This window comes from Lagenorhynchus albirostris, chromosome 17 (genome assembly GCF_949774975.1).
Source record: "Lagenorhynchus albirostris chromosome 17, mLagAlb1.1, whole genome shotgun sequence".
Lineage (NCBI taxonomy): Eukaryota > Metazoa > Chordata > Mammalia > Artiodactyla > Delphinidae > Lagenorhynchus > Lagenorhynchus albirostris.
This window is the reverse complement of record NC_083111.1, coordinates 48,837,861-48,863,704: the sequence shown is the minus strand read 5'-3', so window position 1 is coordinate 48,863,704 and position 25,844 is coordinate 48,837,861. Positions and strand designations below refer to the sequence as shown.

The following is a 25,844-nucleotide window of genomic DNA, read 5'->3' as shown; positions in this document are numbered from 1 at the left end:
CTGTACAGTAAGTCCCATACATACAAACCTTCAAGTCGTGAACTTTCAAAGATGCGAATGTGTGTTCGATGTCCAATCATGTAAGTTCACGTGTCTGGCATACATCGTCACGTGCGTGCATCCTCTACAAGTGGTTGTGCTTTTGTGTACTTTACAGTGCTGTGTAGAGTACAGTAGTATAGTATCTTTATTTCAAGCCCATGATGTCCGGAAGCAGGTGTGAAAGCAGTGGTGATGTAGCTGGTACTGCTAAGAAGCGCCAAGTAATAACAATGGAAACAGAAGTGAATAATTGAGAGAGTGGAGCGAGGCAAAAAGATGGTAGACGTCGCTCGTTCTTATAACATGAATTGTTCAACCATTGGCATGATTCTAAAGAACAAGGACAAGATCACGGAACTTGTGAAGTCTGCTGTGCCGATGATGTTGACAATAATATCAAAGAAGCATGGAAAAGTGATGGAGGAGATGGAGAAACTTCTCAGTGTGTAGATGCAGGATCAGCATCAGCGTCGAGTCCCGCTCAGCTTAATGCTGATTCAAGAGAAAATTAAAAGCCTTTATGAAGACTTGAAGAAGAAACAGCAGAGAATCAGAGGGCTCATCTTTTAATGCCAACCATGGCTGGTTTCATCGGTTCAAGGCTAGAGCTAACCTTCACAACGTAAAAGTAAGTGGTGAGGAAGCGAGTGCAGATACAGTAGCTCCCTGGGAATTTCATGAAATGCTTTGAGAAATTATTGAAGGCATGTGTTTACCTGAGCAGGTTTTTAATGTGGATGAGACAGGACTGTACTGGAAGAGGATGCCAGACTGACATTACGTCAGTAAGGAGGAAAAGTTGATGCCAGGCTATAAGGCACCAAAGGATAGGATGACTCTGTTTGGTGGCAATGCTTCCAGTGATGTGAAGCTGAAGCCTCTCTTAGTTTATCATTCAGAGAACCCAAGACCCTTAAAAACATAGCCAAGGGCTTCTCTTGTATGGAAGAATAACCCCAAAGCCTGGGTTACACAGGCCATTTTCCAGGACTGATTTTTCCACCACTTTATCCCAGAGGTAGAGAAATACTGCTTGGAGCAGGATCTCCCATTCAACATTCTTTTGCTGCTTGACAGTGCTCCGGGCCACCCTCCATTCATGGACAACTTTCATCCCAAAGTCAAAGTATCTGCCATCTGCCACCAAATAGTATATCACTTATCCAACCTATGGACCAGGGAGTTATAGTGACTTTCAAAAAATATTTTTTACATCACACTTTTCGTTAGGCAGTAAAGGCGAGTGATGAATCGGGAACAACCTTGCAACAATTTTGGAAGGACTATAACATCTACAAGGCCATAAAAAACATTGACTTTTCTTGGCATGAGGTTACGGCTGTCACCATGAATGGGATTTGGAAGAACCTTTGCCTGCAGTTTGTTGATGATTTTCATGGGTTTGAGAAGGTGGATGGAGTCCAAAGAGCAACGTAGTGACTCTCAGCGAAAAGCTGGAGCTAGGTCTGCAAGAGGACGACTTCACTGAACTCCTTGCTGTGTAAAATGAGGAGCTTACTAATAAAGACCTGATGGAATTGGAGGCCCAGAGAAAGGATGAAGAGACAAGAGGAAGAAAGAGTAACTGAAGAACCAAAGAGATTCACGATGCAGGAAATGGCAAGGGGATTTTCTTTTCTTTATTTGAGGAGGCACTATTCGTTTTTGAGGCACAGGACCTGAATGTAGAACAGTACACGAAGGTTGCAGCAGGCATTCAGAATGCAATGTAGTGCTACCGTGTCATCTATGACAAGGGAAAAAGAGCTACTACCCAGACATCACTGGATCATTTTTTCAAGAGGTAGATAGAATTGAATCCAGCAAGGAACCAGAACCTGTGCCATCAGCGTCAGACGTGAGTGAGATTGCAGCCTGCCCTCCGTCTCCTATTGCTGAGGATCCTTCAGCTCTACCATCTCCCACCTCCTCTCCCTCCTTCAGTCAGTAAGTCTTCTTGCCTGTTCACTCGATGCCAGCCCCTGTAGGCCAGCTATTGTACTGTACTACTGTACTTTTCAAGGTACTGTAAGATTAAAAATGTTTTCTTTATTTTTTGTGTTTCTTTTTATGTATCATTTGTGTGAAAAGTATTATAAACCTATTACAGTACAGTACTGTATAGCCGATTGTGTTAGTTGGGTACCTAGGCTAACTGTGTTGGACTTATGAACAAATTGGACTTACAAATGTGCTCTCAGAATGGACCTTGTTTGTATGTAGGGGATTTACTGTATTTTATTTACATGGCAATTTTAATTCTACATTAGAGAGGCCCTAATTCAGATCCTCTTCATCTCAGTAACTTTGCAGTGGCCTCTTGTTTTCTTGCTTCCAGGTTTTCCACCTTCAAATTCATTCCCCCCAGGGTGCCTGGGTCTCCTTTCTAAACACATATTTGGTTATCTTAGGCACACTTGAACCCAAGTTTGAGAAATATGGGACTTTGAGATCATAGGCAGACTCTCTTTTGTGATTTTCAAGAACCTTTGCAATTAAGTCTATCTTAGTCTGCTAGGGCTACCATAACAAAATACCACAGAGTGGCTTAAACAACAGTAAATGATTTTCTCATAGTTCTGGGGGCTGGAAGTTCAAGATCAAGGGACCAGCAGGGTTGATTTCTTTCTGGGTGAGACTTTTCTCCTTGGCTTACAAATGACTTCCTTCTGGCTGTGTCCTCACGTGACCTTTTCTCTGTGCATATGCACTCCTAGTGTGTCTTCCTCTTTATAAGGACCCACCAGTCCTATTGAATTAGGCCCCACCCTTATGACCCCATTTAATCTTAATTATCTCCTTAAAGGCCCTATCTCCAAATACAGTTACATTGGGGGTTTGGGCTTCAATATATGAACTGGAGGAAGGACACAATTCAGTCCTTAAACAGGCCCTTACCCTTCTTTAGTGGCTGATTTCCTACCAACCTTTCCCTCTAACAGCTGTTTACTTCAGCTGAACCATGCCCCCAGTATTCTCCCCAGCAGTGCCACGCGCTCTGATACTTCATGTATTTGTACCAGCTGTTCCACTTGTCTAGAGATAAACTTTCTCTCCTTTTCCCAAAGACAAGTTTCTAATCAATCTTCAGGGCTCTACCCAGTATCTGCTCTCCCACTTTCCCTGTCACCCTCCTACATCCCCCCAGTTCCTCCATACACAAGTGTTGATCGTGTTTCCTCTATATTCCTATAGCACTTCATAGGTTTACCATGGTGCTCATAACTTTGTAATGAGATTGCTTGTCCATTTTGCCTTGCAGATTATATCGTCCTCAGGGTCAGGGTTTGTGTCCTACTTAGGTTTATATTCCTTCTTTGCTTGGCAGTGATAGTCAATAAATCATTTTCTTAATTTTTTTAAATAAATAATTATCTGTGAATAAGCAGACATCTTTCAAAATTAAAGATTTGATCCTAACTATATGATAAAGTAGATAAGATTATAGTATTAAGGAAGTATAGGGTACAGAATGTTGTTGCCTATTACTGAGATAGTTCATACTCTACATTTCTAGGGTTGACTTCTTAAAACAAAGAAATCATTGGTTAATATCTGTGAAAAGGAAAGATGGTGTTTTGTGATTTGTATTTTTTTTGTTTGCTTTTTTTTAACCTCAAGAGAGAACTTGTGTTGTGAGCTTATTATTGAAAGGAAAATTTACTTAGAAGACATTTATACAGGAGAATGAGAGCCATAAAATCCAAGGGAAGCATCAGAAAGATTATAAAGAACACAGCAAAACATTTCTTGAGAACCAGTAACTCTGCTACTTGCTTTTAAACTTATCTTTTATAAACCTCACGACAACCTGCAAGGTAGGTAATATTTATCCCCACTTAAAGAGGACACTAAAGCTCAGGAAGAAAAGACCAAGTAGCTAATTAGGGAAGTTAGATATCAAACCCAGTTATTCTAACAAAGCCTAGTGTACTTTAATCTCATTTCATGGTGTAACATTGTCAGATTAATGATGAAAGAGATTGACTTTTCCCCCTTTGCCTGGCATTGGTAAACAGTCAATGGGTCTTTGCCAGGCTGCAGTATGCACAGTAAAGTAGTGGCAAGGGGACAGTGAACTGGGCATGCCTGAGTATGACTAGTGGACTGTAATTTGTATAAACTTTCTGGGGGGCAGTTTCTATGTGTATTTGAACAAATTTATACTCTTTGACCCCTTCTAATTCCCATTCTAAGGATATAAGAAAAAAAATTGTTGAACAGAATTTTCTTTAGAGACCTTTTAATAATGGCAAAGAGGAAAAAACAATTCACATGTCAACTAGAGGGCTGTTTGTATATCTGTGAGAGGCAAAACCATCATGTCATTGTTGAAATCGTTTTTTTTTTCTTTCGAGTCTTCTGGAAACCTTATTTTACGATATACCAATTTTATAAAAAACATAATTAAGATTATAAATTTGGCATTGTCTTCCATGCCATTTCCCTGTAGGAAACAGAAGGCACATTCAAAATAGTATAGCTCTGGGCCATGGGGGGGGCCTAAAAGGATTGTTTACAAAGATGTAAGCAGATCGTAGGAAAACCATAAGGAATAATGTAGTATTGGGGGCTAGAAACAGTTTGGGCTGCTGTCACCTGAAGGGCCAAAGGACAGGGAGAAAGAGTCGTTGAGAGAGAGCCACCTTGAGAGGAGCTGTGACCTTCAGTAGAGGAATACAGCGTGCCCAAGGCAACCCCTGCAAGAATAAATATCTGCATCTGCTCTCTTCCATCCCTTTGATCTGCCAGGGCTCCCCACTAACCCAACTCAGCTAGAAGCTAGAAGGCAAGATCAGGCTTCTGGAGCAGAACGTGGTTGAGAGAGGTGGACCCTGGATCTGGAAAGGAAACAGAAGATATTCAGGCTATATTAATTGAACACATATATATTGAGAGCCTGCAATGTACCAAGCACTATGATAGGAGTAGGCATATTGCAATGAGGAAGTAGCAGTCTCTGCCCTCACAGAGCATCTTGCTACTGAGAAGCCGTGATAATTGAACCAAAAAACTAATAATTGCAATGAAGAGTGTTTTATTGTGGTAGGGAAAGTATGGTGTGCCATGGGAACAGAGAAACTTGACCCCATCTAGAGGGTAGGAAAGGATCCCCAAAGGAAATGATTGTTAAACTGAGACCTGAAAGAGGAATCAAAGTTAACTGTGTGAAGGAATAGGTAAGAAGAGAATGTTCATGGCAGACAGAGTAGCCTGTGCCAAAGTGTTAAGGTCAGAGACTGTATAAGAGCTGAAAGTTGTTGAACATTCTAGCAATTTTCATCACATATTTTGAAGCGTAAACTTCAATGAGCCAGGCACTATGCAGTAAGTTCCGTAAGGCAGCATCACTGAATGCAGGGAGAGAATAAAGAGGAGACTGGGGCTTGTTGCAGAAGAGTGATGGAGGGCCTTATGTACTATGTTAAGGAATGTGTTCTTTATTGTTTGGGGTGTAGAATAGTTTTAAGTGGATAAATGACTTATTGAAATGCATGTTTCTAGAAAGATTACCTAACCTACAGTGCAATTAATGGGGGCGGGGCAGCAAAACTGGATATAAGAAGACTAATTTAAATTCTGTTTCTAGTTGAGAAATGGTGTCCTGAAGTAGGGTGATGGCAGTGTGAACTGAGAGATGTGAATGGGTCCAGGAGAGACTTGTGATACAGAATCAACAGGACATCTTAATTGGTAAGAGGTTGTAAAAGGAGGAGTGTTCATGGATGGTCCTCAGGTTTCTGTCTGGAGCATCTGTGTAGATGGTAGTTCTGTTTATTGACCAATATGGATCAGCAGAATAAGAGCAGCTGCAATAGGGATAGGGAATACTAGTTCAATTTTGGATATGTTCAAACTGCAACTTTTGTTAGTTGCATTTATCTATGTAGATCTGAAGATAAGCAAAAGGTCTGGTATAGGGATAGAGAACTGGCATTTATATCCACAGACAAAAAAAGAAAGGGAGGAAATATACCACCATAAGGGTAGTCATCTTGGAGTGGTGGCATTGTGAGTGATTTTATTTTCTTTATTCCTTCTATATTTTGTAAATGTTCTGCAGCATACACGTTTTGCTTTTCAAAAAGCCATTTTTAATGATTGTATGCTGGTTTAATATTTATTACATGGAAAAGGTTTTAAAATTACTCTATTTCAGTTGCAGATATAAAGCATCTGAAAATGTTCTTGAGTGAAGGATAACAGAAATAAAAATTTTAAAAATTTCCCTAGGGCTGCTGTTTTATTTTATTACAAAAGGTATATGTCATCTTTGTTTACTTTTTACATTATGAAATTTGTATTGTTGAATTCTCTTTATCATTCTCCCCCTACAACCACTCACAGCCAGTCTCGTTCCCTGCAGATAGCTACTATTAACCATATGCAGTGTTTCAACCTATTAGTTTCATAGCTCTCAATTTTTCTAAATATTCAGAGTAGTCCACAGTATACATGTATCATAATTTATTTAAACATTTCCCTATTGGTGGATGTTGAAATTACTCTCACTTTTGCTGTTGCAGAAGACGCTTCAGTGAACATTGTTCTATGTGTATCTTTGTAGATTTGGGGCTATATTTCTATAGGATATATTTTTAGAAATGGAACTGCTAAGTCAAAGAATAATTTGCATTTGAATTTTTATTAGTGTTAAACTGCTCTCAGAAAGGCCATGAAAGTGTCTATTTCCAAATACCCACACCAACACTGGAAATTAACAAACCTTAAAATTGTTTTCCATCTGGAGGGGAAAAAAAAAAAAGCTACCTTGTCTAATTCGTATTTTATTGGTGAGGTTGAAAACTTTTTCAGTGCTTCTTTTTTTTATTGAGTAGTTGATGTACAATATTACATGTTACAGTGTACAGTGTAGGGATTCACAATGTTTAGAGGTTATACTCCATTTATACTTATAAAATATTTGTTTTATTCCCCATGTTGTACAATATATTTTTTTTATATTACTATTTTTACAAATTTTTTTATTTTATATTAGAGTATAGTTGATTTACAACATTGTGTTAGTTTCAGGTGTACAGCAAAGCGATTCATTATACATATACATGTATCTATTCTTTTTCCATATACGTTATTACAGAGTATTGAGTAGAGTTTCCTGTGCTATACAGTAGGTCCTTGTTGATTATTTTATATATAATAGTGTGTATATGTTAATCCCAACCTCCTAATTTATCCCTTGCCCCCCACCTTTCCTCTGTGGTAACCATAAGTTTGTTTTCTAAATCTCTGAGTCTATTTCTGTTTTGTAAATAAGTTCATTGGTATCATTTTTTTAGATTCCACATATAAGCGATATCATATGATATTTGTCTGTCTGACTTCACTTAGTATGATAGATCCATCCACATTGCTGCAAATGGTATTATTTCATTCTTTTTTATGGCTGAGTAGTATTCCTTGTGTGTGTGTGTGTGTGTGTGTGTGTGTGTGTGTGTGTGTGTGTATACCACATCTTCTTTATCCATTCATCTGTCAGTGGACATTTAGGTTGCTTCCATGTCTTGGCTGTTGTAAATAGTGCTGCAGTGAACATTGGGATTCATGTATCTTTTCAAATGAGAGTTTTCTCCGGATATATGCCCAGGAATGGGATTGCCGGATCATACGGTAGCTCTATTTTTATTTTTTTACAGACCCTCGATAATGTTCTCCATAGTGGCTGTACCAATTTACATTCCCACCAACAGTGTAGGAGTTTTCCCTTTTCTCTATACCCTTTCCAGCATTTATTGTTTGTAGACTTTTTGATGATGGCCTTTCTGACCGCTTTGAAGTGATACCTCATTGTAGTTTTGATTTGCATTTCTCTGATAATTAGTGATGCTGAGCATCTTTTCATGTGCCTGTCGGCCATCTGGATGTCATCCCTGGAGAAATGTCTATTCAGATCTTCTGCCCCTTTTTTGATTGGGTTGTTTGTTTTTTAATATTGAGTTGAGTGAGCTGGTATATTTTGGAGATTAATCCCTTGTCGGTTGCATCATTTGCACATATTTTCTCCCATTCTGTGGGTTATCTTTTCATTTTATTTATGGTTTCCATTTCTATACAAAAGCTTTTAAGTGTATTAAGGTCCTCTTTGTTTATTTTCTTTTTATTTTTATTACTTTGGGAGGTTGATCCAAAAAGATATTGCTGTGATTTATGTCAAAGAACGTTCTGCCTATGTTTCCCTCTAAGAGTTTTATAGTATCTGTTCTTACATTTAGGTCTTTAATCCATTTTGAGTTTAGTTTTGTGTATGGTGTTAGAGAGTGTTCTAATTTCATTCTTTTACATGTGGCTGTCCAGTTTTCCCAGTGCCACTTATTGAAGAGACTGTCTTTTCTCCATTGTATTTTCTTTCCTCCTTTGTCATACGTAATTGACCATAAGTGTGTCGGTTTATTTGTGGACTTTCTATCCTGTTCCATTGATCTGTAAGTCTGTCTTTGTGCCAATACCATGCTGTTTTGTTTACTGTAGCTTTATAGTATACTCTGAAGTCAGGGAGCCTGAAGCCTCCAGCTCTGTTTTTCTTTCTCAAGAATTTGTGTTTCCATACAAATTTTAGGATTTTTTTTTTTTTTTGGTTCCAGATCTACAAAAATGCCATTGGTAATTTGAAGGATTGCATTGAATCTGTAGATTGCCGTGGGTAGTATAGTTATTTTGACAATATTAATTCTTCCAATCCAAGAACATCGTATATATTTTCATCTGTTTTGTGTCATCTTTGATGTTTCATCAATGTCTTAATAGTTTTTGGAGTACAGGTCTTTTGCCTTCTTAGGTTTATTCCTAGACATTTTATTCTTGTTGATGTGATGGTAAATGGGATTGTTTCCTCAATTTCTGATCTTTCATTGTTAGCATAAAGAAATGCAACAGAATTCTGTGTATTAATTTTGTGTCCTGCAACTTTACCAAATTCATCGATGAGCTCTAGTAGTTTCCTGGTGGCATCTTTAGGATTTTCTATGTATAGTATCATGGCATCTGCAAACAGTGATAGTTTTACTTCTTTTCTCATTTGGATTCCTTTTATTTCTTTTTCTTCTCTGATTGCCATGGCTAGGACTTCCAAAACTATGTTGAATAAAAGTGGCAAGAGTGGACATTCTTGTCTTGTGCATGATCTTAGAGGAAATACTTTTAGCTTTTCACATGTTAGCTGTGGGATTGTCATATATGGCCTTTATTATGTTGAGATATGTTCCCTCTATGCCCACTTTCTGGAGAGTTTTTATAATTGGGTGTTGAATTTTATCAAAAGCTTTTTCTGCATTTATTGAGATGATCATATGGTTTTTACTTTTCAGTTGTTTAATGTGGAGTATCACACTGATTAATTTGCAGATATTGAAAAATCCTTGCATCCCTGGGATAAATCCCACTTGATCATGGTGTAGATCCTTTTAATGTGTTGTTGGACTCAGATTGCTAGTATTTTGTTGAGGATTTTTGCGTCTATGTTCATCAGTGATATTGACCTGTAATTTTCTTTTTTTGTGGTATCTTTGGTTTTGGTATCAGGGTGATGGTGGCCTCATAGAATGAGTTTGGGAGTGTTCCTACTGCTGCAATTTTTTAAAATAGTTTCAGAAGGATAGGTGTTGACTCTTCTCTAACTGTTTGATAGAATTCACCTGTGAAGCCATCTGGTCTTGGATTTTGTTTGTTGGGAGGTTTTTGTTTGTTTTTAAATTTAAATATTTATTTATTTTTGGCTGTGTTGGGTCTTCATTGCTGCATGCAGGCTTTCTCTAGTTGTGGCGAGCGGGGGCTACTCTTCATTGTGGTGCTCGGGCTTCTCATTGCGGTGGCTTCTCTTGTTGCAGAGCATGGGCTCTAGGCACGCGGGCTTCAGTAGTTGTGGCACAGGGGCTTAGTTGCTCTGCGGCATGTGGAATATTCCCAGACCAGGGATCGAACCTGTGTCCCCTGCATTGGCAGGCAAATTCTTATCCACTGCGCCACCAGGGAAGCCCTGTTGGGAGTTTTTAAATCACAGTTTCAATTTCAGCACTTGTGATTGGTCTGTTCATATTTTCTATTTCTTCCTGGTTCAGTATGGGAGATTGTACCTTTCTATGAATTTGTCCATTTCTTCTGGGTTATCTATTTTATTGGCATATAGTTGCTTGTAATAGTCTCTTATGATCCTTTGTATTTCTGTGGAGTCTGTTGTAACTTCTCCTTTTTCATTTCTAATTTTGATTTGAGCCTTTGCCCCTTTTTTCTTGATAACTCTGGCTAAAGGTTTATCAATTTTGTTTATATTTTCAAAGAACCAGCTTTAAGTTTCATTGATCTTTTGTATTCTTCGTCTCTATTTCATTTATTTCTGCTCTGATCTTTATGATTTCTTTCCTTCTGCTAACTTCGGGTTTTGTTTGTTCTTTTCTCTATTTGCTTTAGGTATAAGGTTAGGTTGTTCATTTGGGAGTTTTCTTGTTTCCTGAGGTAAGATTGTATTGCTATAAACTTCTTAGAAGTGCTTTTGCTGCATCCTATAGGTTTTAGATCATCGTGTTTTTGTTTTCATTTGTATTTAGGTATTTTTTGATTTCGTCTTTGATTTCTTCAGTGATCCAGTGGTTGTTGAGTAGCATATTGTTTAGCCTCCACGTGTTTGTGGGTTTTTTACCGTTTTTTTCTTGTAGTTGATTTGTAATCTCATAATGTTGTGAAATTCAATAAATTTCAATTTTTTAAAATTTACTGAGGCTTGCTTTGTGGCCCAGCATGTGGTCAGTCCTGGAAAATGTTCTATGTGCACTTGAGAAGAATGTGTATTCTGCTACTTTCAGATGGAATGCTCTATAAATATCAAGTAACTCTATCTGGCCTAATGTGTCATTTAAACCTGTGTTTCCATATTGATTTTCTGTCTAAATGATGTGTACACTGATGTTAGTGGGGTGTTAAAACCCCCCACTATTATTGTGTTACTGTCAATTTCTCTTTTTATGGTTGTTAACATTTGTGTTATATATTGAGGTGCTCCTACGTTGGATGTGTGTGTATATATAAGTGTGTGTGTGTATATATATATGATATATATCTTCTTGAATTGATTCTTCGATCGTTATGTAGTGTCCTTTGTCTCTTCTAACAGTCTTTATTTTACAGTTTATTTTGTCTCATGTGAGTATTGCTACTCCAGCTTTCTTTTGATTTCCATTTGCATGGAGTACCTTTTTCTATCCTCTCGTGTTCATTCTGTATGTGTCCCTAGATCTGAATTAGGTCTCTTGTAGACAGCATATATACGGATCTTCTTTTTATATCCATTCAGCCAGTCTTTGTCTTTTGGTTGGAGCATTTAATCCATTTACATTTAAGGTAGTTACCAATATGTATGTTCTTATTGCCATTTTGCTAATTGTTTTGGATTTGTTTTTGTAGGTATTTTTTTCTTCCTTTCCTTTTGTGTTCCCTTCTCGTGTGATTTGAAGACTATCTTTAGTGTTGTGTTTGGATTCCTTTTTCTTTTTTTGAGTATCTGTTGTAGATTTTTGGTTTGTGCTTACCATGAGGTTTTGCTATAGCAGTCTTTATATACACAATATTGTTTGAAGTTGCTGGTATCTTAATTTCAAATGGATTTCCAGTATTTGTTCATTTGTTCTCTCCTCGCAGTTGCTGGGTTTGATATCATATTTGTGTGGGCGTGATTTCCTACCTTTACTGTATGTTTTCCTCTACTAGTAAGCTTTCCATTCGTAATTTTCTTGTTTCTAGTTGTGGTCTTTTCTCTTCTGCCTAGTCAAGTTCCTTTAGCATTTTTTTTTAACATCTTTATTGGAGTGTAGTTGCTTTACAATATTGTGTTAGTTTTTGCTGTATAACAAAGTGAATCAACTATACATATACATATATCCCCATATCTCCTCCCTCTTGCGTCTCCCTCCCACCCTCCCTATCCCACCCCTCTAGGTGGACACAAAGCACCGAGCTGATCTCCCTGTGCTATGCGGCTGCTTCCCACTAGCTATCTGTTTTACACTTGGTAGTGTATATATGTCCATGCCACTCTCTCACTTCATCCCAGTTTACCCTTCCCCTTCCCCATGTCCTCAAGTCCATTCTCTATGTCTGCATCTTTATTCCTGTCCTGCCCCTAGGTTCATTAGAACCTTTTTTTTTTTTTTTAGATTCCATATATATGTGTTAGCATATGGTATTTGTTTTTCTCTTTCTGACTTACTTCACTCTGTATGACAGTCTCTAGGTCCATCCACCTCAGTACAAATAACTCCATTTCGTTTCTTTTTATGGCTGAGTAATATTCCATTGTATATATGTGTCACATCTTTATCCATTCATCTGTCCATGGACATTTAGGTTGTTTCCATGTCCTGGCTTTTGTAAATAGTGCTGCAGTGAACATTGTGGTACATGTCTCTTTTTGAATTATGGTATTCTCGGGGTATATGCCCAGTAGTGGGATTGCTGGGTCATATGGTAGTTCTATTTTTAGTTTTTTAAGGAACCTCCATACTGTTCTCTATTAGTGGCTGTATAAATTTACACTCCCACCAACAGTGTCCTTTAGCATTTGTTGCAAAGGTGGTTTGATGGTGCTGAATTCTCTTAGCTTTTGCTTGTCTGTAAAGCTTTTGATTTCTTCTTCAAATCTGAACGAGATTCTTGCTGAGCAGAGTATTCTTGGTTGTAGGATTTTCCCTTTCACCACTTTAAATATATTGTGCCACTCCCTTCTGGCCTGCAGAGTTTTTGCTGAAAAATCCGCCGATAACCTTATGGGGATTCCCTTGTATGTTATGTGTTGCTTTTCCCTTGTTGCTTTTAATATTTCCTCTTTGTCTTTAATTTTTGTCAATTTGATTAATGTGTCTTGGTGTTTTCCTCCTTGGGTTTATCCTGTGTGACGCTCTCTGTGCTTCTTGTAATTGGGTGACTGTTTCCTTTCCCATATTAGGGAAGTTTTTGTTTTTGCTTTTTGTTTTTTGTTTTATTTATTTATTTATTTTTGGCTGCGCTGGCCCCACCAGCCACAGCAAGCAGGGGCCACTCCCGCCGTGGTGCGTGGGCCTCTCACTGCGGCGGCCTCTCCTGCCGCGGAGCACGGGCTCTAAGGCACGCAGGCCTCAGTAGTCACGGCACATGGGCTTCAGCAGTTGTGGCTCTCGGGCCCCAGAGCGCAGGCTTAGCAGCAGCGGCGCATGGGCCCAGTTGCTCCGCAGCACACGGGATCCTCCCAGGCCAGGGCCCGAAACCGCGTCCCCCCCACCGACAGGCAGACTCCCAACTGCTGCACCACCACGGAAGCCCCTAGGGAAGTTTTCAGCTATTAGCTCTTCAGATGTTTTCTCAGATCCTTTCTCTCTTTGCCTTCTGGGACCCCTATCATGTGAATATTGGTGCGTTTAATGTTGTCCCAGAGGTCTTTTAAACTGTCTTCATACCTTTTCGTTCTTTTTTCTTTATTCTCTTCTGTGGCGATGATTTCCACCATTCTGTCTTCCAGGTCACTTATTCATTTCTCTGCCTCATTTATTCTGCTATTGATTCTTTCTACTTTATTTTTCAATTCAGTTATTGTATTGTTCAACTCTGTTCTTTATCTCTTCTGGTTCTTTGTTAAACATTTCTTGTATCTTCTTGGTTTGTACCTCCATCCCTTTTCCGAGATCTTGGATCATCTTTACTATCATAACTCTGAATTCTTTTTCAGGTAGATTGCCTATCTCCACTTCACTTAGCTGTTCTTCTGGGGTTTTGTCTTGTTCCTTCGTCTGGAACATATTCCTCTGCCATCTCATTTTGTCTAACTTTCTGTGTTCTGCAGCCTGCAGGATTATAATTCTTCTTGCTTCTGGTGTCTGCCCCCTGGTGGGTGAAGCTGGTCTACGAGGCTTGTGCGGTCTTCCTGGTGGGAGGAACTGGAGCCTGCCCTCTGGTTGGTAGAGCTGAGTCTTGTCCCTCTGGTGGGCATGGCCGTTTCTAGGGGTGTGTTTAGAGGTGCCTGTGGGCTCCAGAAGACTTTAGGCAGCCTGTCTGCTGATGGGTGGGGCTGTGTTCCCACCATGCTGGTTGTTTGCCGTGAGACATCCCAGCACAGGAGCCTACAGGTTGTTGGGTGGGGTCAGGTCTTGGTGTCAAGATGGCTGCCTCCAGGAGAGCTCACGTCAGTGAGTACTCCCCGGTACCTCCTCCACCAGTGTCCTTGTCCCCACAGTGAGCCACAACTGCCCCCTGCTTCCCCTGGAGACCTTCCAAGACCAGCAGGTAGGTCTGGCCCAGGCTTCTGTGAAGTCACTTCTTTCTCCCTGGGTCCCAGTGCGCATGAGACCTTCTCTGTGCTCTTCAAGAGTGGAGTTCCTGCGATGAAACCCTGCTGGTCTTTAAAGCCAAATGCTCTGGGGGGCCTCTCCCAATGCCTGACCCCCAAACTGGGGAACCTGACGTGGGGCTCAGAACTTTCATTCCTGTGGGAGAACCTCTGCGATACAGTTATTTTCCAGTTTGTGGGTCACCCACCCAGCAGGTATGGGATTTGATTGTATCATGAATGCACCCTTCCTACTGTCTCGTTGTTTCTTTGTCTTTGGGTGTAGAATATCTTTTTTGGTAGGTTCCAGTCTTTTTTGTCCATGGATATTCAGCAGTTAATCATGAGTTTTATGTTTTTGTGAGAGGAGGTGAACTCAGGTCCTACTCTGCCATCTTCTATTAATATTTCTTTAACTTTCAGCGGGCTGCCTCAGAGCCCATGGTGTACTGCCTGCTGGCTGTGCCCTCAGCCCCTGCCCCCATGGCAGAGAGAAGACCTCAAGACTCTTTCAGCTAATTCTTTAAAGCTTCTATAACAAGGTCCCCTGCTTCAAGCTCTCCTTTGATAATACTCAGTAGTGTTAGGAGTTCCAGCTTGCTGAGGTTTTCCAGATTCATCCTGAAAGCCTGATAATTGGCAGTCACGCTTTAGTCCTTAAGCATAAATTCTTAAGGCTTTCTTCAGTTAAAATTTGGGAAAACTGACAAATATATTTAGAATGCCATCAGCATGGTAGAAAAGTGTCCAAGCTTTTCCTGGCACTCTGGGCTCCGCTTCCTACCGCCTCCACCACCCACTCCATCCAGAGTCCCCCAAGGCCCTGCCCCTCAAACTACAATATATTCTTACAACTTATACCTGATAGTTTGTACATTTTAATCCTCTACCCTTATATTGCTCCTCCCCCCTTCCCTCTACTCACTGGTAACTGCTAGTTTGTTCTCTATATCTGTGAGTCTGCTGCTTTTTTGTTATAGTCACTAGTTCGTTGTATTTTTTAGATTCCACATATAAGTGATATCATACAGTATTTGTCTTTGACTTATTTCACTTAGCATGATGCCCTTCAAGTCCATCCATGTTGCTGCAAATAGCAAAATTTCAATTTTTTTTATAGCTGAGTATTCCATTTTGCAGATATATTGCATTACAGCTTCTTTATCCATTCACCTGTTGATTGACACTTAGGTTGCTTCCATGTCTTGGCAATTGCAAATAATGTTGCTATGAACATTGGGGTGCCTGTATCTTTTCAAGTTAGTGAGTGTTTTTGTTCTTGTTTTTTTTCCCCTGGATATGTACCCAGGAGTGGAATTCCTGGGTCATATGGTAGCTCTGTTTTTAGTTTTGTTATTTTTTTTGAGAAACCTCCATACTGTTTTCCACAATGGCTGCACCAATTTGCTTTCCCATTGACAGTGTAAAAGGGTTCCTTTCTCTCCACAACTTTCCCAACATTTGTTGTTTGTGTTCCTTTTGATGCTTGCCATTCTGATGGGTATTAGGTAATCGCTCATTGTGACTTTGATTTGCATTTCCCTGACGATTAGCGATGTTGAGCATCTTTTCATGTGCCTGTTGGCCAGCTGCATTTCCAATTTGGAAAAATGGCTGTTCAGGTCTTCTGCCCATTTTTTTAATTGGGTGTTTGGTTTTTTTGTTGTTGAACTGTATGAGGTCTTTGTATATTTTGGAAATTGAGCCCTTGTTGGCTGCATAATTTGCAAATATTTTCTCCCAGTCCATAGATTATCTTTTCTTTTTGTTTATCATTTCCTTTGATGTGCAAAAACATGTAAGTTTGATTAGGACCCATTTATTTATTTTTGCTTTTATTTCTTTTGCCTTGGAGACTGACCTAAGAAAACAGTGGTATGATTTTATGTCAGAGAATGTTTTGCCTATGTTGTATTCTAGTAGTTTTATGGTGGCATGTTTTATATTTAAGACTTTAAGCCAGTTTCAGCTTATTATTGTATATGGTGTTAGTGAGTGTTTTAACTTCATTGATTTACATGCAGCTGTACAGCTTTCCCAAAACCACTTGCCGAAGAGACTGTCTTTTCTCCATTGTATATTTTTGCCTCCTTTGTCAAAGGTTAAGTGACTGTAGGTGTGTGGGTTTATTTCTGGACTCTGTATTCTGTTCCGTTGACCCATCTGTCTGTTTTTGTGCCCATACCACACTGTTTTGATTACTGTATCTTTGTAGTAGTGTCTGAAGTCTCGGAGGGTTATGCCTCCAGCTTTGTTCTTTTTCCTTGGGATTGTTTTGACAATTCTGGTTCTTTTGTGGTTCCAGGTAAATTTTAGAGTTATTTTTTCTAGTTCTGTGAAAAATGTCATGGGTAATTTGATAGGGATCTCATTAAATTTGTAGATATGGCCATTTTAACAGTATTGATTCTTCTAACCCAAGAGCATAGGATATTTTTCCATTTTTCGTCTTCAGTTTGCTTTATCAATATTTTATAGTTCTCAGTGTATAAGTCTTTCATCTCCTTGATCAGGTTTATTCCTAAATATTTTATTTATTTAAAAAATGATTCAGATACATATATTTTTTTCATATACTTTTTTCCACTACACATTATTACAAGACACTGAATATAGTTACCTGAGCTATACAGTAGGTCCTTGCTGTTCATCTCTTTTATACATAGTAGTGTGTATAGATTAATCCCAAACTCCCAACTTATCTCCCCACCCCCCTCCCCACTATCCCCTCTGGCAGCCTCAAGTTTGTTTCCATGTCTGTGATTCTATTTCTGTTCTGTACATAAGTTCATTGATAGCATTTTTTGGGATGCTACATATAAGTGATATCATAAGTTTGTCTTTCTCTGACTTATTTCACTTAATGTGATAATCTCTAGGTCCATCCATGTTGTTGCAGACGGCATTACTTCATTCTTTTTTATGGCTAAGTAATATTCCATTGTATATATGTACCACATCTCCTTCTTCCATTCATCTGTTGATGGATACTTAGGTTGCTTCTATGTCTTGGCTATTATAAATGGTGCTGACCATTTATATGGTTATGACCATTGGGGTGCATGTATCTTTTCAAATGAGAGTTTTCTCCGGGTATATGCCCAGGAGTGGGATTGTAGTATCATAAGATAACTTTATTTTTTTAAGGAACATCCATACAGCTCTCTGTAATGGCTGTACCAATTTACATTCCTCCCACAGTGTAGGAGGGCTCCCTTTTCTCCACACCCTCTCTAGCATTTATTATTTGTAGACTTTTTAATGATGGCCATTCTGACTGGTGTGAGGTGGTACCTCACCGTAGTTTTGATTTGCATTTCTCTAATAATTAGGAGTGTTGAGCATCTTTTCATGTGCCTGTTGGCTATTTGGATGTCTTCTTTGGAAAAATGTCTATGTAGGTCTTCTGCCCATTTTTTGATTGGGTTGTTTATTCTTTTGATATTAAGCTGTATGAGCTGTTTGTATATTTTGGAAATTAATCCCTTGTTGGTTGCATCATCTGCAAATATTTTCTCCCATTCTGTGGGTTGTCTTTTCGTTTTGTTTATGGTTTCCTTTGCTGGGCAAAAGCTTTTGAGTTTAATTAGGTCCCATTTGTTTATTTTCATCTTTATTTTCATTACTCTAAGAGATGGACCCAAAAAAATATTGCTGCGATTTATTTTAAAGAGTGTTCTGCCCATGTTTTCCTGTAAGAGGCCTTACACTTAGGTCTTTAATACATTTTGAGTTTATTTTTGTATGTTTTGTTAGAGAATGTTCTAATTTCATTCTTTTACATGTAGCTGTCCAATTTTCCCAGCACTCCTTATTGAAGAGACTGTCTTTTCTCCATCGTATATTCTTTCCTCCTTTGTCATAAATTAATTGATCATAAGTGCGTAGGTTTATTTCTGGGCTTTCTATCCTGTTCCATGGATCTATATGTTTGTTTTTGTACTAGTACCATGCCGTTTTGATTACCGTAGCTTTGTAATATAGTCTGAAGTCAGGAAGTGTGATTCCTCCAGCTCTGTTCTTCTTTCTCAATTGTTTTGGCTATTTGGGGTCTTTTGTGTTTCCATACAAATTTACAAAATTTTTGTTCTAGTTCTGTGAAAAATGCCATTGGTAATTTGAGGGATTGTATTGAATCTGTAGATTGTCTTGGGTAGTATAGTTGTTTTGACAATATTGATTTTTCCAATCCAAGAAGAACTTGGTATATCTTTCCATGTGTTTGTATCATCTTCAGTTTCTTTCATCAACATCTTACAGTTTTCAAAAACAGTTCCTTTACCTCCTTAGGTAGGTTTATTAGTAGGTATTTTTTTTCTTTTTGATGCAGTGGTAAATGGGATTGTTTTGTTAATTTCTCTTTCTGATATTTCATTATCAGTGTATAGAAATGCAACAGATTTCTGTATATTAATTTTGTATCCAGCAACTTCACCATATTCATGGATGAGCTCTAGCAGTTTTCTCGCAGCACCTTCAGGATTTTCTATGTGTAGTATTATGTCATCTGCAAACAGTGACAACTTTACTTCTTCTTTTCCAGTTTGAATTTCTTTTATTTCTTTTTTCTCTCTGATTGTCATGGCTGGGACGTCCAAAACTATGTTGGATAAAAGTGGCAAGAATGGACATCCTTGTCTTGTTTCTGATCTTAGAGGAAATGCTTTCAGCTTTTCACTATTATGATGTTAGCTATTGGTTTGCCATATATGGCCTTTATTATGTTGAGGCATGTCCCCTCTATGTTCACCTTCTGGAGAGGTTTTTTTTTCCTTATCATAAATGGGTGTTGAATTTTGTTAAAAGCTTTTTCTGCATCTATTGAGATGATCTTTTGGTTTTTACTCTTCGATTTATTCATTTTGTATATCACACTGATCTGCAGGTATTGAAAAATCCTTGTATCCCTGCGATAAATCCCAGTTGATCATGGTGTATGATCGTTTTAATGTATTGTTGAATTCGGTTTGCTAGTATTTTGTTGAGGGTTTTCCTATCTATGTTCATCAGTGATACTCGCCTATCATTTTCCTTTTTAGCGATTTTTTTTGTCTGCTTTTGGTATCAGGGTGTTGATGGCCTCATTTAATGAATTTGAAACTTTTACTTCCTCTGCAGTTTTTTGGAACAATTTCAGAATGATAGGTGTTAACTCTCCTCTAAATGTTTGGTAGTATTCATCTGTGAAGCCATCTTGTCCTGGACTTTTGTTTATTAAGTGTATCTTTTCTTTTGGAAGAGTTTGAGAGGGATTGGTATAAGTTCTTAGTATGTTTGATAGAATTCCCCAGTGAAGCCACCAGTCTGGGACTTCTGTTTGCTGGGAGGTTTATGGGTTTTGTTTGGTTGGGTTTTTTTCTATATAGTTTCTATTTCACTTTTAGTGATCATTCTGTTCAGAGTATTTATTTTTTCTTGATTCAGTTTTTGGTGGGCTGTATGTTTCTAGAAACTTGTCCACTTCTTCTAGGTTGTCCAGTTTGTTGGCATATAATTGTTCATAGTATTGTCTCATGACCTTTTCGTATTTCTGTGGTGTTGGTTATTTCTCCTTTAATTTCTTAATTTGTTTATTTGTGTCCTCTCTCTTTTCTTCTTGGTGAGCCTGGCCAGAAGTTTGTCGATTTTGTTTATCCTTTCAAAAAAGCAGCTCTTGGTTTTATTGACTATTTCTATTGTTTTTTTAACCTCTGAATTTATTTCCTCTCTTATCTTTATTATTTCCTTCCTTTTGCCAACTTTAGGTTTTGTTTGTCCTTTTTTCTTTTAGGTGATTTGAGATTTTTCTTGCTTTTTGAGGACGACCTCTATTGCTGTGAGCTTCTCTCTTAGGACTGCTTTTGCTGCATCCCATAGATTTTGTATGGTTGTGTTTTCATTGTCATTTTTGTCAAGGTATTTTTAAATTTCCTCTTAGATTTCATCGTTGACCCATTGGGTTTTTAGTAGCATGTTACTTAATCTCTATATAATCTCTATATAATCGTGGGGTTTTTTTCTTTTTCTTTTCTCTTCTCATTACTCTTTCTGTGGTTGATTTCTAATTTCATACCATAGTGGTCAGAAAAGATGCTTGAAATAATTTTTTTCTTTACAAATATTAAAAATGTGATTTTTAATAATGTAAGTACAAAATTTTATTTCTTTATACAACTGTAATGGGATTTGGATCAAACTGCTAGAATTTATTTAAAAGACAAAATAAAACAATGATATAAAAACTGCAAGAAGGTTTGAATCCAAAGGTTTTCCTCTAACAGTACCAAATACCACAAGGAACAGATTATACAAATGTGTACAAATTTTAAATACAAATACAATAGGGTTGGATTTTAAAGGAAAACAAAAATCAGGTCCTCATCAGGACTTTATTAATGTGTACAAATGACAATGGTAGGATTGACTTCTTTCTGTACTAATCCATGTCTCTGAGGCCCTTCCTTGATACTCTATGTCAAACAGGAAACTGACATGGGTACAGAGGAGGCGTGGGACAGGTGCTAACACACAAACTCAAACCAGGATTTCTGCTCTTCGTGATTTTGGTTCCCAAACATTCCTGTTTCCTTCTGTTTCCCCAGTTAAATCTCAAAACTGCTCTGAGGTGAGAATGGCATTCAGCAGCCAGAATACCTTTAAGAAAAACAGCCCTGTGACCACACTGGTGGGAAGAAAGGAAGGAATTAAATAGGATGCAGGATGGCGGCACTTTCCTCAAAGATCTACTTTGATACTGCGGTGCTCCATCCAGGCCAAGGGAAGAAAGCAGTCACCTCAGAGTCTGGTTTTGACGTGGACTCTCAAACCAAATTTAAAAACAACCCTGAAGCCCTCAACTGTTTTCTTTGGAACTGGGAAGCAAAAATCTGGTTCTTTGGAAATAAGGGCAGCTGGGAATGGTAACATTCCTTTTTATTTAGTTTCTTGACACTGTTCAGTTGTAAAGAACTAGAATTCCAATATGATTCCTTTCCGAGGCACAGTACCTGAACGTGTAGATGATTTGGAGTTTGCAGAGGAGACCAGAGGAAGGAGGGGAGGAAGAAATGACAAATCTGTATCTTCCACATGCTGTTGCTGGTGGAGGCTCTTGTTTTTAAATTATATATACAGAAATTTACAGGATAAATTAAAATCTAAGAGAGTTTAAAGAGTTAAATACACATAATTAAAACACATCCACACATGCACATAAACAAACCTACATGAGAATAGAGTACTTTTTTCGCAATTTGCCTAAGTGTGGAATGCAGAACACTGTGTATCTGCCCAACAGGGGAGCCAATGAGATGAACCCAGGAATCAGGCTGGGCAAAGCTCACCTTCCACACCCACCAAGCAACTAAGCAGCAGAACTGTGAGCTAAGCTGACGCTGCCAATGGAAGATAACAGCTCTTAGCCCTGCAGACCAAATGCTGTGGGTCAGCTCACAATATAGTCCATTCAGCTGGTGGCATTAACGACCTTACCCTCTCCAGGGCTCACAAATCTCCTTGGCTCCGACTGAGGCTGCCAATGGTACCAATGATTACAATAAGTTTTGAGACATGGACACTGGTAGAGCAGGAATTGGGATGAAGCCCCCTACTAAGTTCACTTAAGCCATCGCAACAACTTTCAGATGGGAATGATGTTATTATCTCCCACCTAGGTCACTTCAAGTTGAAAAGCTTTGTACTTTCAGTTAACTAACGTCTTCCCATAGTCTTTCCCATTGCATTTCAGACTGTAAGACAGGTAAGGCAAATGGTCAGTGATGGGTCTGGAGGTACAATTGAGTTTGGAAAAAAATCACATTTTGGCTGACCTTAAAGCGATGCACTTGACATCCAGAACAAGCCTTCAGCCCCCAAGTTACATTGTTTTTTAAGGTAGATTTATCCACCACAGGAGAAGAAATAATCCCAAGCCCATATTCATACCAAGGTTTCCTCTTGGCTAAACCTTTGCCATTTCATAAAATTATTAAAAGCAAAGTAGTTACAGTCCTATGTATATATTATACATTATACATATATATATATACACATTATGCATATATATAAAAATTTAAAATCTACACCCAGAGGCCAGTGAAGGGATCTGCAACAGTCACATATACACAAGCCAGCAACAGGCAAGATAAGGTTTCTGTCCCAGGAGTCTGCTGTCACGGTCCAGGCATGATGTAAGCAATGTGGTCCAGCGTGTTTGACAAGACCTGTTTGGGACAGCCATTCAACTCAGGTAGTCGTGTGGTCACACACGCTAAGGGGCCAAGCACACAGATGATGGAATCCAGAAGCACTGACAGATTGCCCGACACCGCCACCATGCCCTCGGTTTCCTGCAGGTGGTGTCCAGTGAGGCTCAGGGACTCTCCCAACAGCTGGAGATGAGCGGCCACGTCGACAGGCTCTGTCTCGGGGGCTTTGTCTGGCGAGGCGGGTAATAATAGCATGTTGGTGGGTGCAGATTTCTTCGGGGCGACAGTACTCCTGCAGAGGAAGCTTTCACTTTCATGGAACCTTCTGAGCTGGATGCTTTTCTTTTCACAGTTGTAGCTTCTGCTTTGTTCTGTTTGTGTTGCAGATGCTGAGGTTTTTGCTTCCAAATCAGTTTGTCCTTTTCTGGCAGTTGCTTTCACACCTCAGCCAGTTTTTTGGGTTTTTTTGTGGGGTTTTTTTGCGGTACGCGGGCCTCTCACTATTGTGGCCTCTCCCGTTGCGGAGCACAGGCTCCGGACGCGCAGGCTCAGCGGCCATGGCTCACGGGCCCAGCCGCTCCGCGGCATGTGGGATCTTCCCAGACCGGGGCACGGACCCGTGTCCCCTGCATCGACAGGTGGACTCTCAACCACTGCGCCACCAGGGAAGCCCCTCAGCCAGTTTTTTACTCAGTTTCCCAAAATCTATGCCTAGATGGTCAGACAAAGGTTACACGATACTCCTTAAAGAACACCTGATAGGCCGACATGTTCTTTTTTGGCTTTTCTTCTCTCTCTCTTTGTCCTTCTCTCTTTTTTTTCTCACTGTGCCTATCCGTGTGGAGGCCAGGAAATGGTGGGGGAGGGGCGGCTGCTCCAGTGTACGGGATGCTGGGCGGAGGGCCGGGCGGCGCTGGGACCTCTCCCGCTGGTGCAGCAGGAAGTCCCGACCTTCTCTTGGACTTGGAGTGTCGCTTCTCTTTATGCTTCTCATTGTCTTTTTTTTTTTTTTTGCGGTATGCGGGCCCCTCTCACTGTTGTGGCCTCTCCTGTTGCGGAGCACAGGCTCCAGACGCGCAGGCTCAGCAGCCCTGGCTCACGGGCCCAGCCGCTCCACGGCATGTGGGATCTTCCCGGACCGGGACACGAACCCGTGTCCCCTGCATCGACAGGTGGACTCTCAACCACTGCGCCACCAGGGAAGCCCTCCTTGTCCTTCTTTTTGCTCTTCTTTGACTTCTTTTTCTTCTTGATTGCCCAGTAAGAATCATCAATCACTAACTCCCCAGCCTCCAGCTCCCCGCCAGAGGAGGAGCCTGATTCTACTAGAATAGGTTCAAGCCCTGAAAGATCAAGGTTAGCACTGTGGGATTCTGGGAACTGGGAGGCATCAGACCCATAGCCTTCAGGGCCAGGAGACGAACGTGAATCTGAGAATGACTTGTACTTCCTCCAGGCTGTTTTCAGAAAGCTCTGTAACTCGTGTCCTAGGAGTAAAGCACCTTGCTCATCTCAAGCTGACGTCTTAGAGGATTTTTTCACAATTGCTTGTTGAGAGGGGTACTCAAAAGACTCCTCATCAACTGAGCTGCTTCCCTTCTCCTTTGGTGAGAGAATAAGTTTCATCTTTAACCCATCAGGCTCCCAAAGGGTCTGTGTCTCAGTGTTCACATAGAGCAGTTTCATTTTTTTGGATTTGTGGGAACCACCATCCTCCAGGGACAGCTCCCCACTGCTTCTGCTGACTTTCTTCCTGTGGTGTTCCTTTTTACTCTCTGAATGGCTTGAAGAACTGGAGGACATTTCTCCTGTCTTTTGGGGGGGGGGGTTTGGTGCCTTTTGCCAGAGGGGAAGTGATCCCTTTCAACAGGTCCATAGTTGTGTCAGCAGATTGCGGGCTGGACTTTTTCTTCTGTGACAATTCCAAAGACAAAATATCTGGTGTATCACAAATGAAGACTGTTCTTCTATGCTGAATCTTCCAAAATGCCAGCCCTCCACCTCTCTCCTCCTTCACCCTGGTTTATCGGCACTCAGAACAAGAATCACTGTCCTCCATAGTAGTAATCATCAGAGGAGTGCTTCCTCTTCTTGTGCTTGTCCATCCCCAAGAAGTAAAGTTCACTGTCCTTTAACCTCTTCTTGGAAGAATTCCTTACCTGAGCAGTGATTTCCTCCTCTTCCCTTAAAAAATCTTTGTAAGAACGTTTCTTTTCTTCTTGGCTTTGGCCAGCAGCTAGCCCCATGTCCTCAAAGCTGTGATCACCATCAAAGCAATCTTCACGAGGCTCGCCCAGATCCTGCCTCAGTGCGCTGACTGCCAACATCTTGGAGAAGGAGCGAAAAGCGCAAGTGGCCAGGGAGCCTCAGTCGAGCCCAGAGCGCAGACCTTGAAATAATTTCTATCCTCTTAAATTTGTTGAGGCTTGTTCTGTGTCCTCGTATGTGGTGTATCCTAAGGAATGTTTCATGTGTATTCTGAAATACACATGCTTGAAAAGAATGTGTATTCTGGGGTTTTTTTGCATATAATGTCCTGAAAATATCAATTAAGTCTACCTGTTCTATTGTATCATTTAGTATCTCTGTTGCCTTGTTGATTTACTATTTGGAAGATCTTGTTCATTGACGTCAGTGGGATGTTAAAGTTTCCTACTGTTATTGTATTCCCAGCAATTTCTCTCTTTGTTAGTATTTGTTTTATGTATTTAGGTGATCATATTGGTTGCATATATATTGAGTGTAATATCCTCTTCTTGTATTGATGCTTTTATCATTATATACTGTTCTTCTTTATCTTTCTTTGTGGCCTTTGTCTTAAAGTCTATTTTGTCTGATATGAGTATTCCTACACTGTTCTTGTCATTTCCATTTGCATGAATATCTTTTTCTATCCCCTTTTTTTTTTTTTTGGCTGTGTCAGGTCTTTGTTGCTGCGTGCAGGCTTTCTCTAGTTGTGGCAGGTGGGGGCTACTCTTTGTTGTGGTGCGTGGGCTTCTCATTACAGTGGCTCCTCTTGTTGCGGAGCACGGGCTCTAGGCGTGCGGGCTTCAGTAGTTGTGGCGCATGGGCTCAGTAGTTGTGGTGCACAGGTTTAGTTGCTCCGTGACATGCGGGATCTTCCCGGACCAGGGATCGAACCCATGTCCCCTGCATTGACAGGCGGATTCTTTTTTTTTTTTTTTTTTTGACAGGCGGATTCTTAACCACTGCCTCACCAGGGAAGTCCCTATCCCCTCACTTTCAATCTATGTGTGTCCTTCGCTCTAAAGTGGGCAGTATATTGGAGGAGGTTCTTGTTTTTAATCCAA

The 25,844-nt window shown here is 39.9% G+C and overlaps 1 protein-coding gene and 1 pseudogene across 1 annotated transcript in view; one reads left to right on the top strand and one right to left on the bottom strand.

The window, feature by feature from the left end:
• SLC25A32 (solute carrier family 25 member 32) overlaps positions 1-25,844 on the top strand; it is a 49,375-nt gene that overhangs the window by 6,151 nt on the left and 17,380 nt on the right. The gene's annotated exons all lie outside the window — the stretch shown is intronic.
• LOC132508198 (HMG domain-containing protein 4-like) lies at positions 22,498-24,812 on the bottom strand (annotated as a pseudogene).